This window comes from Schistocerca cancellata, chromosome 6 (genome assembly GCF_023864275.1).
Source record: "Schistocerca cancellata isolate TAMUIC-IGC-003103 chromosome 6, iqSchCanc2.1, whole genome shotgun sequence".
NCBI lineage: Eukaryota > Metazoa > Arthropoda > Insecta > Orthoptera > Acrididae > Schistocerca > Schistocerca cancellata.
In genome coordinates this window covers 43,683,191-43,697,478 of record NC_064631.1, presented here as the reverse complement: position 1 = coordinate 43,697,478, position 14,288 = coordinate 43,683,191, and the positions used below count along the sequence as shown (strand labels likewise).

General features: G+C 44.4%; 1 non-coding gene across 1 annotated transcript; it reads left to right on the top strand.

The window, feature by feature from the left end:
- The first annotated feature begins 12,282 nt into the window (after nucleotides 1–12,282).
- Nucleotides 12,283–12,357, top strand: Trnas-cga (transfer RNA serine (anticodon CGA)). Its single transcript has one exon. It is a non-coding gene; the product is annotated as a tRNA-Ser (tRNA).
- The last annotated feature ends 1,931 nt before the right edge of the window (nucleotides 12,358–14,288 follow it).

Here is a 14,288-nt window from a genome sequence, read left to right as displayed (position 1 = left end):
ATATCCACCATGCGTAGCAATAATATGGCGTAGTCTCTGAATGAAATTACCCTAAACCTTTGACAACGTGTCTGGCGGAATGGCTTCACATGCAGATGAGATGTACTGCTTCAGCTGTTCAATTGTTTCTGGATTCTGGCGGTACACCTGGTCTTTCAAGTGTCCCCACAGAAAGAAGTCACAGGGGTTCATGTCTGGCGAATAGGGAGGCCAATCCACGCCGCCTCCTGTATGTTTCGGCTAGCCCAAAGCAATCACACGATCATCGAAATATTCATTCAGGAAATTAAAGACGTCGGCCGTGCGATGTTGCCGGGCACCATCTTGCATAAACCACGAGGTGTTCGCAGTGTCGTCTAAGGCAGTTTGTACTGCCACAAATTCACGAAGAATGTCCAGATAGCGTGATGCAGTAATCGTTTCGGATCTGAAAAATGGGCCAATGATTCCTTTGGAAGAAATGGCGGCCCAGACCAGTACTTTTTGAGGATGCAGGGACGATGGGACTGCAACATGGGGCTTTTCGGTTCCCCATATGCGCCAGTTCTGTTTATTGACGAAGCCGTCCAGGTAAAAATAAGCTTCGTCAGTAAACCAAATGCTGCCCACATGCGTACCGCCGTCATCAATCCTGTGTACTATATCGTTAGCGAATGTCTCTCATGCAGCAATGGTAGCGGCGCTGAGGGGTTGCCGCGTTTGAATTTTGTATGGATAGAGGTGTAAACTCTGGCGCACGAGACGATACGTGGACGTTGGCGTCATTTGGACCGCAGCTGCAACACGGCGAACGGAAACCCGAGGCCGCTGTTGGATCACCTGCTGCACTAGCTACGCGTTGACCTCTGTGGTTGCCGTACGCGGTCGCCCTACCTTTCCAGCACGTTCATCCGTCACGTTCCCAGTCCGTTGAAATTTTTCAAACAGATCCTTTATTGTATCGCTTTTCGGTCCTTTGGTTACATTAAACCTCCGTTGAAAACTTCGTCTTGTTGCAAAAACACTGTGTTCTAGGCGGTGGAACTCCAACACCAGAAAAATCCTCTGTTCTAAGGAATAAACCATGTTGTCCACAGCACACTTGCACGTTGTGAACAGCACACGCTTACAGCAGAAAGACGACGTACAGAATGGCGCACCCACAGACTGCGTTGTCTTTTATGTCTTTCACATCACTTGCAGCGCCATCTGTTGTTGAAAATTGTAACTACTGTAATTTCGAAAGTTTGTCCGCCTGAAAATGTACTGTTGTCCCAAGCATATTGCAACAAACGGTGTATTTCTATCGCTGCTCATTTAGTTTTTATTGCCGTTTCAAATATACCGGTCATTTTTTAAACACCCTGTACATTGTGTAAGCGATTCTACCGCCAAATGTGCACCCCATGAGTTTTGTCACCTCAGTGCAATTCTGTTCATATTTTCTGCGGCGAGCCTAGTGTTCGGCGGCTGTTATTGCTGTTCTCTTACCTGCAGCAAGGTTTTTGGTAGTACATGTATCTGGCTAGTTCCTGTGAACCAGCAGATGCTGCTTAGTTCTGCAGGACGCTAGACTGTAAAATTTCATCGTCACAGCTGAGGTTCAATTTCCTGAGGCTGACTTTGAGTTGTGACACCTCATTTCTTAACCACTTCAGAGTCTTCGCTGTCACTTACGCCAGGTGTGAACCTGCGGTTGCTTTCTCTTTGGCGTTCGTTCGATGTGTTTCAAGCGAAAAAATCTTCTCGAATTTTCACTCGTCAAATTCCAAGAGATGTAGTTCTCTACATGAAACTCTTTCTTGATCTGGGTTTTCATCGTTGAGGTTCATGTCAAAGCAACGGCTATCTGTGATCAGTTTAATCTGTCTACTTCCCCACTTCTGACGCTCTAGATACTTCGCGCTGTTATACCCGTAATATGGTATAGTTCACTGGCAGGAATCAGTCTTAGACATCATATCGCCTTCAGACTCGTTCAAAGCTGTATCAACCTTTTTGGCTTCAACAGAATTTTGTGGAACTGGTCCAGAGTATTCTGCTGTGCATAAACATACACCGATGAGCCAAAACATTATGACCACATGCTTTATAGCTTCTTTGTCCGTCTTTGAAACTAACTACATCTCTGGTTCTGCTTATAAGGGATCCAACAGTTAGTCGGTAGGTTTGCAGAAGTATGTGGCATTAGATGTCCACTCACATGTTACGTAATTTACATAAATAACGGACCGCTGGTACGGGTACACGGTAATGACACCAGATAGCAACCCAGGTGAGTTCCATAGGATTTACATCAGGCGAATTTGGTCGCCGAGACATCAACATGAGTTCACTATTATTCTCCTGAAACTACTATTGTATGGCTCTGGCTCCAGGACATGGGTAATTATGCTGCTGATATCATCGCTGTCGGGGAATACATCAAGCATGAAGGGATGTAGGTGGTTCGCAGCTTTTAGTGTGACTTCGATTGCTACCACAGGCCCCATACCAGCGTAGAAGAGTGCCTTCTACAGCGTAATACTGCTGCTACCGTCCTGCGTCTCTGGCGAGCTGTCCGTTTCGAGCCGCCGTCCATTTCGATGACGGCGTTTGTGGAGACGACCATCTAACTAGTGTAGCAAAAACGTAATTCACCGGAAGAGCCGACTCGCTTCCATTGATCGACGGTCGAATCTCGGCGGTCCCTTGCCTACTGCAACCTTAATTGACGATATCGTTGGGTCAACATGTGAACGCGTAGGGCTAGTCTGCTGCGGACTTCCATGTTGAACAATGTACAGGGCTATTACAAATGATTGAAGCGATTACATAAATTCACTGTAGCTACATTCATTGACATATGGTCACGACACACTACAGATACGTAGAAAAACTCCTAAAGTTTTGTTCGGCTGAGGCCGCACTTCAGGTTTCTGCCGCCAGAGCTCTCGAGAGCGCAGTGAGACAAAATGGCGACAGGAGCCGAGAAAGCGTATGTCGTGCTTGAAATGCACTCACATCAGTCAGTCATAACCGTGCAACGACACTTCAGGACGAAGTTCAACAAAGATCCACCAACTGCTAACTCCATTCGGCGATGGTATGCGCAGTTTAAAGCTCTGGATGCCTCTGCAAGGGGAAATCAACGGGTCGGCCTGCAGTGAGCGAAGAAACGGTTGAACGCGTGCGGGCAAGTTTCACGCGTAGCTCGCGGAAGTTGACGAATAAAGCAAGCAGGGAGCTAAACGTACCACAGGATGGTGCTCCACAGCACTTTCATCATGATGTTCGGCATTTCTTAAACAGGAGATTGGAAAACCGATGGATCGGTCGTGGTGGAGATCATGATCAGCAATTCATGTCATGGCCTCCACGCTCTCCCGACTTAACCCCATGCGATTTCTTTCTGTGGGGTTATGTGAAAGATTCAGTGTTTAAACCTCCTCTACCAAGAAACGTGCCAGAACTGCGAGCTCGCATCAACGACGCTTTCGAACTCATTAATGGGGACATGCTGAGCCGAGTGTGGGAGGAACTTGATTATCGGCTTGATGTCTGCCAAATCACTAAAGGGGCACCGAGCGGGGTGGCGCAGTGGTTAGACACTGGACTCGCAGTCGGGAGGACGACGGTTCAATCCCGCGTCCGGCCATCCTGATTTAGGTTTTCCGTGATTTCCCTAAATCACTCCAGGCAAATGCCGGGATGGTTCCTCTGAAAGGGCACGGCCGACTTCCTTCCCAATCCTTCCCTAATCCGATGAGACCGATGACCACGCTGTCTGGTCTCCTTCCCCAAAACCAACCAACCAACTAAAGGGGCACATATCGAACATTTGTGAATGCCTAAAAAAACTTTTTGAGTTTTTGTATGTGTGTGCAAAGCATTGCGAAAATATCTCAAATAGTAAAGTTATTGTAGAGCTGTGAAATCGCTTCAATCATTTGTAATAACCCTGTACGATCAGCGGTTTACTCTGAAACACTTGCGCATGCACCAGCATTGTGCTCTTTCGTGAAACATGCCACAGATCACCGTCTGCCCTACTTTACAGAGCAGACAAGCCTCTGAATCCCACTTTCTGTGAAGAGTCGTGAAGTCCAACCATTTAGCACCTAGTGCTTGTTTCACTGTCCTTTCACCTCTTTTCGTAGATGCCCACGACAGTGGCACGTCAACATTCGACCAGTTTCGCCGTTTTCGAGATGCTCGCTCTGGGCTCTGCTTAATAATAACCTACCCTTTGTCAAAGTCGCTTATCTCAGTGGGTTTCCTCATTTTCAGCCCGTATCTTCCCTAGGGTGATCCCCTGTCCGTGTCTGTCCCGCTTACATACTTTTGTTACCGCGTCACGTGCCCACAACGCCATAAGGCGGTGTCCAATGTCGTGGTCGGCAGTGATCAAATGGTTTCGGCTTGTGAGTGTACTGCCACGGAGATGTACGAAGCGCTTTTGATTGAGCACCCTGAGTGGTTCCTGTGAGTTTGCGGATGACGTTGTTCCGTATAGATACTTGGAGCTTTATTTCTTGGAAGTGGGCTCTCACTGTTAAGGGAAAGGTCCTAAGTATTCGAGAGTATCACTATGGAGATGTCGTTGTCATCTAAAGTGATGTTCATTTTCCTTTCAGTTTCCTATTTCTTAGATGAAATGGATAAGCTTGTGCCTTTCCAGAATTTAAGGTTGGTTTTTGTGTCGCTCCGTAGCAACCAGAGAACACGAAAAAAAGATTATAAAAATCCACTTTGGAACATTAATTCACCTTACTGCTCCGTAAGGCTTCTTTCCACTATCAGGTGGAAGGTTCATACTAACTACTTGATGTCAACAGTGATTTTATTCAACATAAGAACACCATGAAACGAAAACAGACCAGACATACAGATGTGCGAACAGTCAGTTCCCATAAGGCCAAATCAAGGTCGATCTTCGGAAGGTGACGGTTAGTGATGGACGAAGATCGGTTAAAAAACTGAACTCATCTGACAAAATATTACTTACCATCTTAAAAGAGCAGACTGAATGCTTCTTGGTGTTGTAGATGCTATAGAACTACTCCCAAACAGTCATGTGATTCTCTGCCGTTGACATACGTCATCGCAGTGAAATGATGTGTAAGTGTCAAAAATGTTCAAATATGTGTGAATTCCTAAGGGACCAAACTGCTGAGGTCATCGGTCCCTAGACTTACACACTACTTAAACTAACTTAACGCTAAAGACAACACTCACACCCATACCCGAGGGAGGACTCGAACCACCGGCGTCAGCGGCCACTCCGAGCGGCGTATATGTGCCGATAGGTTGTGTAGGATCAGCTATCTTATGATAGCAGTAGCAACATCGTGGTAATCCCACGCAACCTGATTGCGAATTTGTACATCAATCTGATGATTCGACCCGTTGTGCTGTCATTCATCAACAGAATTCCAGGGAGTGTTTTCCTACAGGATAACGCTCGCCCACATAGACCTGTTGTAACTCAACACGCTGTACATAGTGTCGACACGTTGCCTTAACCTGATCGAGCGCCAAATCTGTCTCCAAACGATCACGTATAGAATATCATCGGATGTCAACTCCACTTCCATGCGCAAGTAGCACTGTACTGATCGACTAAGTGCAATGGGCGAGGAACTATCCTGCAAACTGAAATCTGGCACGTGTACGACACATTGCATGCACGTGTACATGCTTGCATTCAACGTTCTGGCGGCTACAGTTCTTATTAACCTTTAACTGTTAACGTGGGGTCCGATAGATTCAAAGCACATTTAGGTTAGCTAAATTTATATGAACAAAGTTGGCAACACTGTCTGTCGTCTAGCAGTCCTCTGCTACAACTGCCAATCAGAGAGTCAAAGCTAGAAGGAGAAATATCATAAATCATCTTCCGGGAGTAAACGGATCGGCAAGGACTTGTAAATTCCCCAATGATTGTTTCTCTGCTCTATTAGGCAACACACTTATTACTGCTATTACAATCCGAACAACATAAAAATTGACAAAGACAACGAAACGAATAAGAATGACAGGGCTCCGTGTTTGACTGAATATTTGACGGATGATATTGAAGAAAAAGCCGTCATTGGACTTCTGATTTCAACAGGATCCATTGTCTGAGGTCACAGAAAATTGCGCGACTTGTGGAATATGCAGAGAATTGGAATTAAAATTTTTCCAACAACAATGACTTTGAACCGTTTCCAATTCTTGTGAAGTACATACGATTCGATGACACAAACACTTGACAACAACATAAACAAAAAGACAAACTTTCATCGGTTCGGGCTATACTTCAACATTTCATAGACACCTGCAGAGCCAATTATGTACCTTCTGAATATTTGACAGTAGACGAGAAGCTTGTTCCATTCAGAGGTTCCATTTCGACAGTATTTTCCAAGTAAACTGGCCAAGTATCGCCTCAAAGTCTTCTCTGTAACCGATATGAAAACTTGGTACACTATTTCCATGGAGATTTACGTTGGAAATCAACATAACGGCCCATACAAGCTGTCCGTCTCTGCAGCTGATGTGCTTATGAGACTGATAGGACTACTGAATGGCGCAAGGAGGAAGACAACTGAACATACTGATTTTATAGTATTCTTCTTGTCCAAAGATTGTCGGGAAAATATGTGACATACGTTGGTACGCTGAAGAGGAACAAGCGAGAAGTTGCTTCTCCATTTGTGGCTTAGAAGAGACATGTCAAATCCACAAGGTTTCATCGTCAAAATGAGTTCACTTTACTCTCTTATTACCCCAGAGAAGAATAAAAATGTATTGTTAATTTTTTCAGTACCCCTTGAAGGTACGTCAATGGACCCTACCTCCAGTGAAAACAAGAAACCAAATATAATCACATTCGGCAACGATGCAAAAGGGGATGTTGATGTAGTGGATTCGTTGTGTACCACATCCTCAACAGTAAGGAAGTGCAACAGATGGCTTCTGACAATATTCTTTCACATAATTGATCTAGCTGCTGTACTTAAAAGCAATAATTATGAAACGTAAATGGTAAGGAAGGATTTTCTTTGGGAAACTGGATTCGGCTTGATGGAAGACCAGCAAAAATGAGTTGATCAATATCTGTTGTCAATGACAAACGAGCGCAAGAAGAGTGCCAACTGCGAAAAGGGATGCATTATCTCTCCTGGAAATAAGGATGTAAGATTTACTTGTCATCAGTGTGGAAATCATATGTGCTGGAAATATTTGCTTACAGCCTGTGATCAATGTCTGAATGGTAACTGGAATGAATCATCAGACGAAGACTGTTAAATCATTGAATGTTTAGTTTATGAAGTGTAAACATAACTGAAGACATTACAAATTTTCTAATGTAAAAAAATGCATTAGTTCTTCAAATGGGCGTTAACTGATTCCACTTCTTAATTTATATGGTTTTCGCTGCGTTATTTTCTATTAAATAACTGAGATATTAATATTACACCTATGTAGCAACATTAACACATCATGGGGTTCCACTGGACCACACGGTATCACTTTTGTAAAATAATGCCATGTTAACAAAGGAAGGATAGTGTACTAGTATATCACATATGCAATGGGTTATTTCACACATATATTAACCTGTGATCTTTCAATGTTAATCACATAAATATGTTACCTAGTCAAATACATTTCTGAAATTTCATTACTCTACATTAATCATTTTTTAGTGTTACCATTTTCTTCCATCTGTGTATTTCGAGACCAACTTTAGACAAAATTAACATACCGTCGACATTTGCACTGTTGTGCAGGTATTTTCAGTGCAGTACAAAGACAAAGATAAATTGGAGCAAGGACTCAAAAGAAATTCAATTACTTTGTAACAAGTCACCGGAAACCACAGCGCTCTTACACTAAAATCCTCTGAAAATATCCCTGAAGAACCTCCAAAATTGTGGGTGAAATTCAGGTTCACACTTATCTGCATTCATGTAATGTGATTCCTTCGCCGAAATGTGAGGACAACTTTCAGCAAGGCTGCCATAAAAAAGAAATGAAATGGTCACATCGCATTAATGGTCGGGAGATCCCACCTAGGGAATTTCGGCCGCCGAGTTGTTCGTCTTTTCAGTTGGCGTCACATTCGGCGACTTGCGTGTCGATGAGGATGCAGTTATGATGAGGACAACACAACACGTGGTCCGCGAGCGGATAAAATTTCCGACCAACCGGCAATCGAGCCCGGCGTCGCTGTACGGCAGTTAAACGCTCGGACCACTCAGATAAGGTGGAGGACAAAGCAGCCGTAAACCCTTCGAAAATGCAGCCATAAAATCGTCGTCTGTCATTGCCTTTTCCTCGATTCCACTCGATTCCCACAACCTTCTTCAGAAAAGAAAGGCCGCCAACACGTACTTTCTGTTTACGTCTTCCTTTTGCTATTGCGTTTGATGCGACCAGCTATTAGGACAGCAGACACTATGCTCTGCAATTAAATAAAGCACAACCACATATATTTCTTCTGCTACAGCAGTACTGACAAGAACTGCGACCGGAATGAGGAATGATTTGGTCGGCAAGGGTAGAAGAGATGGTAGCGTAAAGTTCCTGATCACCAGGCTCGGTACCAATGTCCTGGATTGAACTCGAAATCTCTCCGCAGTGTCTCATGGAGAGAGGGCATGCGACACTGTTCATGATGATGATGATGATGATGATGATGATGATGATGATGTTTGGTTTGTGGGGCGCTCAACTGCGCGTTCATCAGAGCCCGCACAAAGTCCCAATTTTTTCACGGTCCAGTTTTTTTCCACAGTCCAATCTATCCACTGTCACGAGTGATGATGAAATGATGAGGACAATACAAACACCCAGTCGCCGGTCAGAGAAAGTCTCCAACCCGGCCGGGAATCGAACCCGGTACCCCATGATCCAGAGGTAGCAACGCTAGCCACTAGACCATGAGCTGCGAACGGCACTGTTGATGGTGATCCGTTCGTCAGATGTGGACGTTAAGCTCGTAAGGGCTACCGGCACCGGGTTTCACCCCCAACTTTCTCTTGCCATCATAAAACACACTGTGAACACCTGCCCATTAGTGTCATCCATAGTAAGCAGGTACAATTAACATACAGCTCTGGCACTTCGTAAAGCAAGTGTATCAGTGAGCGCGAAGGAAAGAAACATCTTGCCAATGATAAGGCTGAACTTACCCCTCGACATACCACACGACTTTGCTTTTAGTTATTCCTGTGTATACTTACTTGCCCTATAAGTAAAGGTGTTGCATACTCATGTAGTGGCAAGTGATGAGCATAGGTCCTTTTTAGTTCTCAAATATTCACCTAACTTGCTTGTCGGTGCGACTCATAGAATTTTGGCAATAGTCTGGTGATGGCACTGTGATGATTCTACATTCCCACACGTCTCTGGCGTTTTATAAGCTCATCCTTGAGTCTGACTGCGTACAGAGTGTCGATAGTCATGTAGCAACAGGTGGTTGTGTCCATCAGTGAAAATACGAGTTGTGTGAGATAAGAAATGAGGATGACAACAGTGTGAGCGATCTGGTCACACTGTGTTGTTCCACTTGGGTAGGTCGGTGTGTTCATCCCTTTCTGATGCTCAGTCCGAGTTTAAGCTCCGTACAACATTCACGCGATCTTTGAGAGTGGCATCAGTGAAGTTGTGTTTTTGTTGTGTGCTACGAAAACGGAACATTGGAATTTAGAGCAACGTGTACCATCAACTCTTGTGTTACATCTGGGGAATCCGCGAGTTTGACCTTTGAAAAGTTGAATCAAGCCTATGGGGAACATTTGTTATCAAGAGCATAGCTTTTTCGCTAGATCAAATCATTTTTGGAAGCCCGAACCACGTTGAAGATGAACCTCGTTCTGGGAGATTTTCTGTTTCGAATACGGACGAAAACACCGAAATATATGAAATTTTGATCCAAACTTTGTACGTGCGAAAGGCTTGTGCCAAAATGGTGCCAAAAAACCTCAAAACTGAACAAAAGATAATGGAAGAAAGGTAGGCGTTCGTCTTTTTGAGAGGCTTGCCAATGGCCACAAATGGTTGACTTGTGTGATCGCAGATGATGAACCCTGGATCTTGAACAGAGCGACAAAGTGCGGACTGGCACACTGAGACATCTCCTCGACCAAAAACAGCTTGAATGCTTTTTTGAAGGTAGGGGTACCGTACATAACGAATTTGTTCCTCCAGGACAAACTGTCAACCAAGTGTTATACAAAGATGTCTTTCAAAGGCTCAGGTAAAGGGTAAATCGACTGAGACCAGACATTGCAGACAAGTGGATACTGCATCATGACAACGCCACATATCTCACGGCCACTTCCATCAAGGAATTTTTGACCTCAAAAGGAACTGCTGTTGTTCCACAGCTACCCTATTCACTTGATATGAGTCCTAACTTCTTTATTTTCCAGAAACTGAAATATATCTTAAAAGGATGTCATTTTGTCTCTCTGGAGAACATTCAAGGAATGTGGCCTATCTGTTAAATGTGCTACCGTCGAAGTCACTCAGCGCTGCTACCAAGACTGTGAACAACGACTCCACCGGTGTATAGCGGCCGAAGGCAACTACTTCGAAGGGAACAATATTTTTGTTTGAAGAAAATCTGTCTCATTACTTTTCTCGTACTGCTCGTACTCTTTTTTTCTTTCTCATACTCCTCTTCTTCTTTTTTAAAATTATCATTGTTGTCGTGTTGCGCGCTCACTGGAGGTGATGTTTTATTGAGCCCCAAATAGTTGGCAGCACAAATCTGTTGAAGTGTGTGTCTTGCGATGTAACTAGGATGAAATTGCAACCATCTCGACATTATATTCGTTGTAAATCATTCGCCACATGGTTACAGTATACCTGCAGTTACAGTGTTCAGTGTGGAGAAATTCGTTGTGTGTTGTGAAATGTGAGATTTCTCTGAATCTGAATGTTGCTTCAATTTATTTTTGGAGCAGGAAAATTTCCAATAACTAATGATGCATTTTGTTTTCCGTCATTAATCTTTGTCAGTTACATCCTCCACTGTCAGTATCATAACATGCTGCTGAAGAAATGGTATGATTGGCCAAATGGAGCAACAGATTTTGGAAAGGAGTAATGTGGAACTATCACTAACATGTCCGTGCTGATGTTCCATCACGACCTGACTGTTACGTGCGAACAGTTCGGCTTTGTGAGCTTGTGTGAACTTGAAGATCAACTACATATGTCTCTGGTCTCTGAAGGTCTCCCCAGCATTATGACACGAAACGTTAGGCACAGAAGTGTGTCTTAAACGCGGTGTAATGTCCATTAAACTAAAAGAACCAAGGATGTAAATATCTGCCGTGAAAGCCTGCATTATATGACCAAATGCTGCGACGATTACAAATTGCGGTGTAAGTACGTGTGCTGTCAGTTTCGTGTGCTAACACGGAGCAGCCACTTGTGCAGTTTTTCAGCCCGTGTGGAACATCAGTAGACCGTAGGAAGTGGCAGCTCTGCAGCCGGAACCCAGCTGCTGGTCCCCGACATTCGCCCTACGTGGAGCTCGGCTGGAGTTGCGGCCTTGGATCTCAGGCGGCGGGTAGCCAGCCAAGCGTCTGGAAGAAGTGCTGTGTCAGGGGTTGCGCTCACACGTGTGGAGGACTGCCACCCAATACTCACTGGTAAAGCGGTTAACATTTGCACGAGAGACAGTAGCAATGCTGAGATTAATTTACGAATAATAACGTACATTAGGACTTTGTTTTTATGAAACAGATCTGATGATGCTCATTAAAGACCGAAACCGGTAATCTGTTAACAAGAAATTTGTGTCCATAGACGTAAATTAAAGGAAACTTGAAACTTCCTGGCAGATTAAAACTGTGTGCCCGACCGAGTCTCGAACTCGGGACTTTTGCCTTTCGCGGGCAAGTGCTCTACCAACTGAGCTATCGAAGCACGACTCACGCCCGGTCCTCACAGCTCTACTTCTGCCAGTATCTCGCCTCCTATCTTCCAAACTTTACAGAAGCTCTCCTGCGAACCTTGCAGAACTAGCACTCCTGAAAGAAAGGATACTGCGGAGACATGGCTTAGCCACAGCCTGGGGGATGTTTCCAGAGTGAGTTTTAATATGCCAGGAAGTTTCATATCAGCGCACACTCCGCTGCAGAGTGAAATTCTCATTCTGGAAACATCCCCCAGGCTGTGGCTAAGCCATGTCTCCGCAGTATCCTTTCTTTCAGGAGTGCTAGTTCTGCAAGGTTCGCAGGAGAGCTTCTGTAAAGTTTGGAAGGTAGGAGACGAGATACTGGCAGAAGTAGAGCTGTGAGGACCGGGCGTGAGTCGTGCTTCGATAGCTCAGTTGGTAGAGCACTTGCCCGCGAAAGGCAAAGGTCCCGAGTTCGAGTCTCGGTCGGGCACACAGTTCTAATCTGCCAGGAAGTTTCATATCAGCGCACACTCCGCTGCAGAGTGAAATTCTCATTCTGTAAAGGAAACTTGTTGCGGCCTATTTTATCAACTGCTGCCGCTCTCTATGAGTGACGGACTATCAGATACCGCAAAACTGACAGGCTGGCGAGCCCTAATACTTCCGGTCATGCTGTAAATTTCAGAAGAGTCATCAATAACCACCGACACTCATCTCAAACAGACGCGCCGGGTAGCCGCGCGGTCTTAGGCGTCTTGCCACGGTCCGCGTGGCTCTCCCCGAGATTCGAGTCCTCCCTCGGGCATGGATGTGTGTGTTTTCCTTAGAGTAAGTTAGCTTCAGTTACATTAAATAGTTTGTAAGCTTAGGGACCGATGACCTTAGCAGTTTTGCTCCCATAAGACCTTGCAAATTTACAAATTTTTTCATCTGAAACGATAGCAAACCCTTCAAAACGATTTCGGATTACAGCAAATGCATCACGCTATACTTTCAACACTCACATTGGATGACACTTACGGCATCTACCGATCTACCAAATCATTCAGAGAAATCAGTTAAATTTTAAATGAAAACAAACGTTACGCCTCATATCTCACAAATTCATAAGGCCAAGGACCACAAAATTCACAACATAAAAATCAATATGAAAGACGTAGAGAACCCAGTACTAGACTCAGAGTTTAACAGAAATTGGAAGACTTGCATCGAATAAGGCGGAAGGCTTAGATAAAATTCTTTCGTAATTTCTAAAATCATTAGGAGAAATACCAGTCAAACAACCCTTCTTAGAATCTGGAGACATACCATCACAGTTCGGAATAACATTTTATGAAGAATCCCGAAGATAGAAAGCGTTGATAAGTGACAGAACTACCAGCCACAATACACAGAATCGTGGAAAATATCTATCAGACGACGCTCAGTTTGGCTTTAGGAAAAGTAAAGGCACGAGAGTGGCTGTTCTGATGTCGCATTTCGCAATGTAAGCGGTACTTGGAAAGATCAAGATCCCTTCATAGGATTTGTCGACCTAGAAAAAACTTTCGACAATGTTAAATATTTCAAGAAGTACGAAATCGTCGGAGAAATAGGTATAAGCTGTAAGGAAAGACGGGTAAATATACAGAATGTAACAAGAATCAAGAAGGAAACATGAGAAGGGGGCCCAAGAACGAAGTGGTAGGATTGCAAACAATATAAGCAAAGATACCCCTCAAGAGCCATGGACCTTGCCTAGGGGAACTGACTAGAATGCCTCAGCGGTACACACGGCCGTACCGTAGGTGCAACCACAACGAAGAGATGTCTATGGAGAGGCCAGGCTAACCACTGGTTCCTGAAGCAAGGCAGCAGCCTTTTCAGTAGTGGCAAGGGCAACTGTCTGATTGTTTGCTGATCTGGTCTTGTAACATTAGCCAGCATGGCAATGATGTGCTGGTACTGCGAACGGCTGAAAGCCAGGAGAAACTACGGACATTATATTGCCCTAACGCTTCCAGCTCCAAAGTATGGCTTAATGACGATGACATCCTCTTAGATAAAATATTCCAAAGTAAAATAGTCCCATATTCGGATCGCCGGTCGGGGACAACACAGGTGGATGACGTTATAAGGAAAAACAAAACTGGCGTTCTATGGGTCTGTGCATGGAATTTTCGATAGGTTATATCATTTAAAAAGAGGGATGAATGGGTTGAAGTTAGATGTAGTGGGAATTGCTGAAGTGCAGTGGCAGAAACAACAGGGCTTCTGGTCGGGTAGTAAGTACATGGGTATAGATACAAAATCAAATGGGAATAATGAAGATGTAGGTTTAACGATGAATAAGAAAATAGTAATGTTGGTAAATTGCTATGAAGGGCATAGTGAACACAATGTCGTGCACAATACAGGGAAAATTACCCATTTTCCCTCAAGT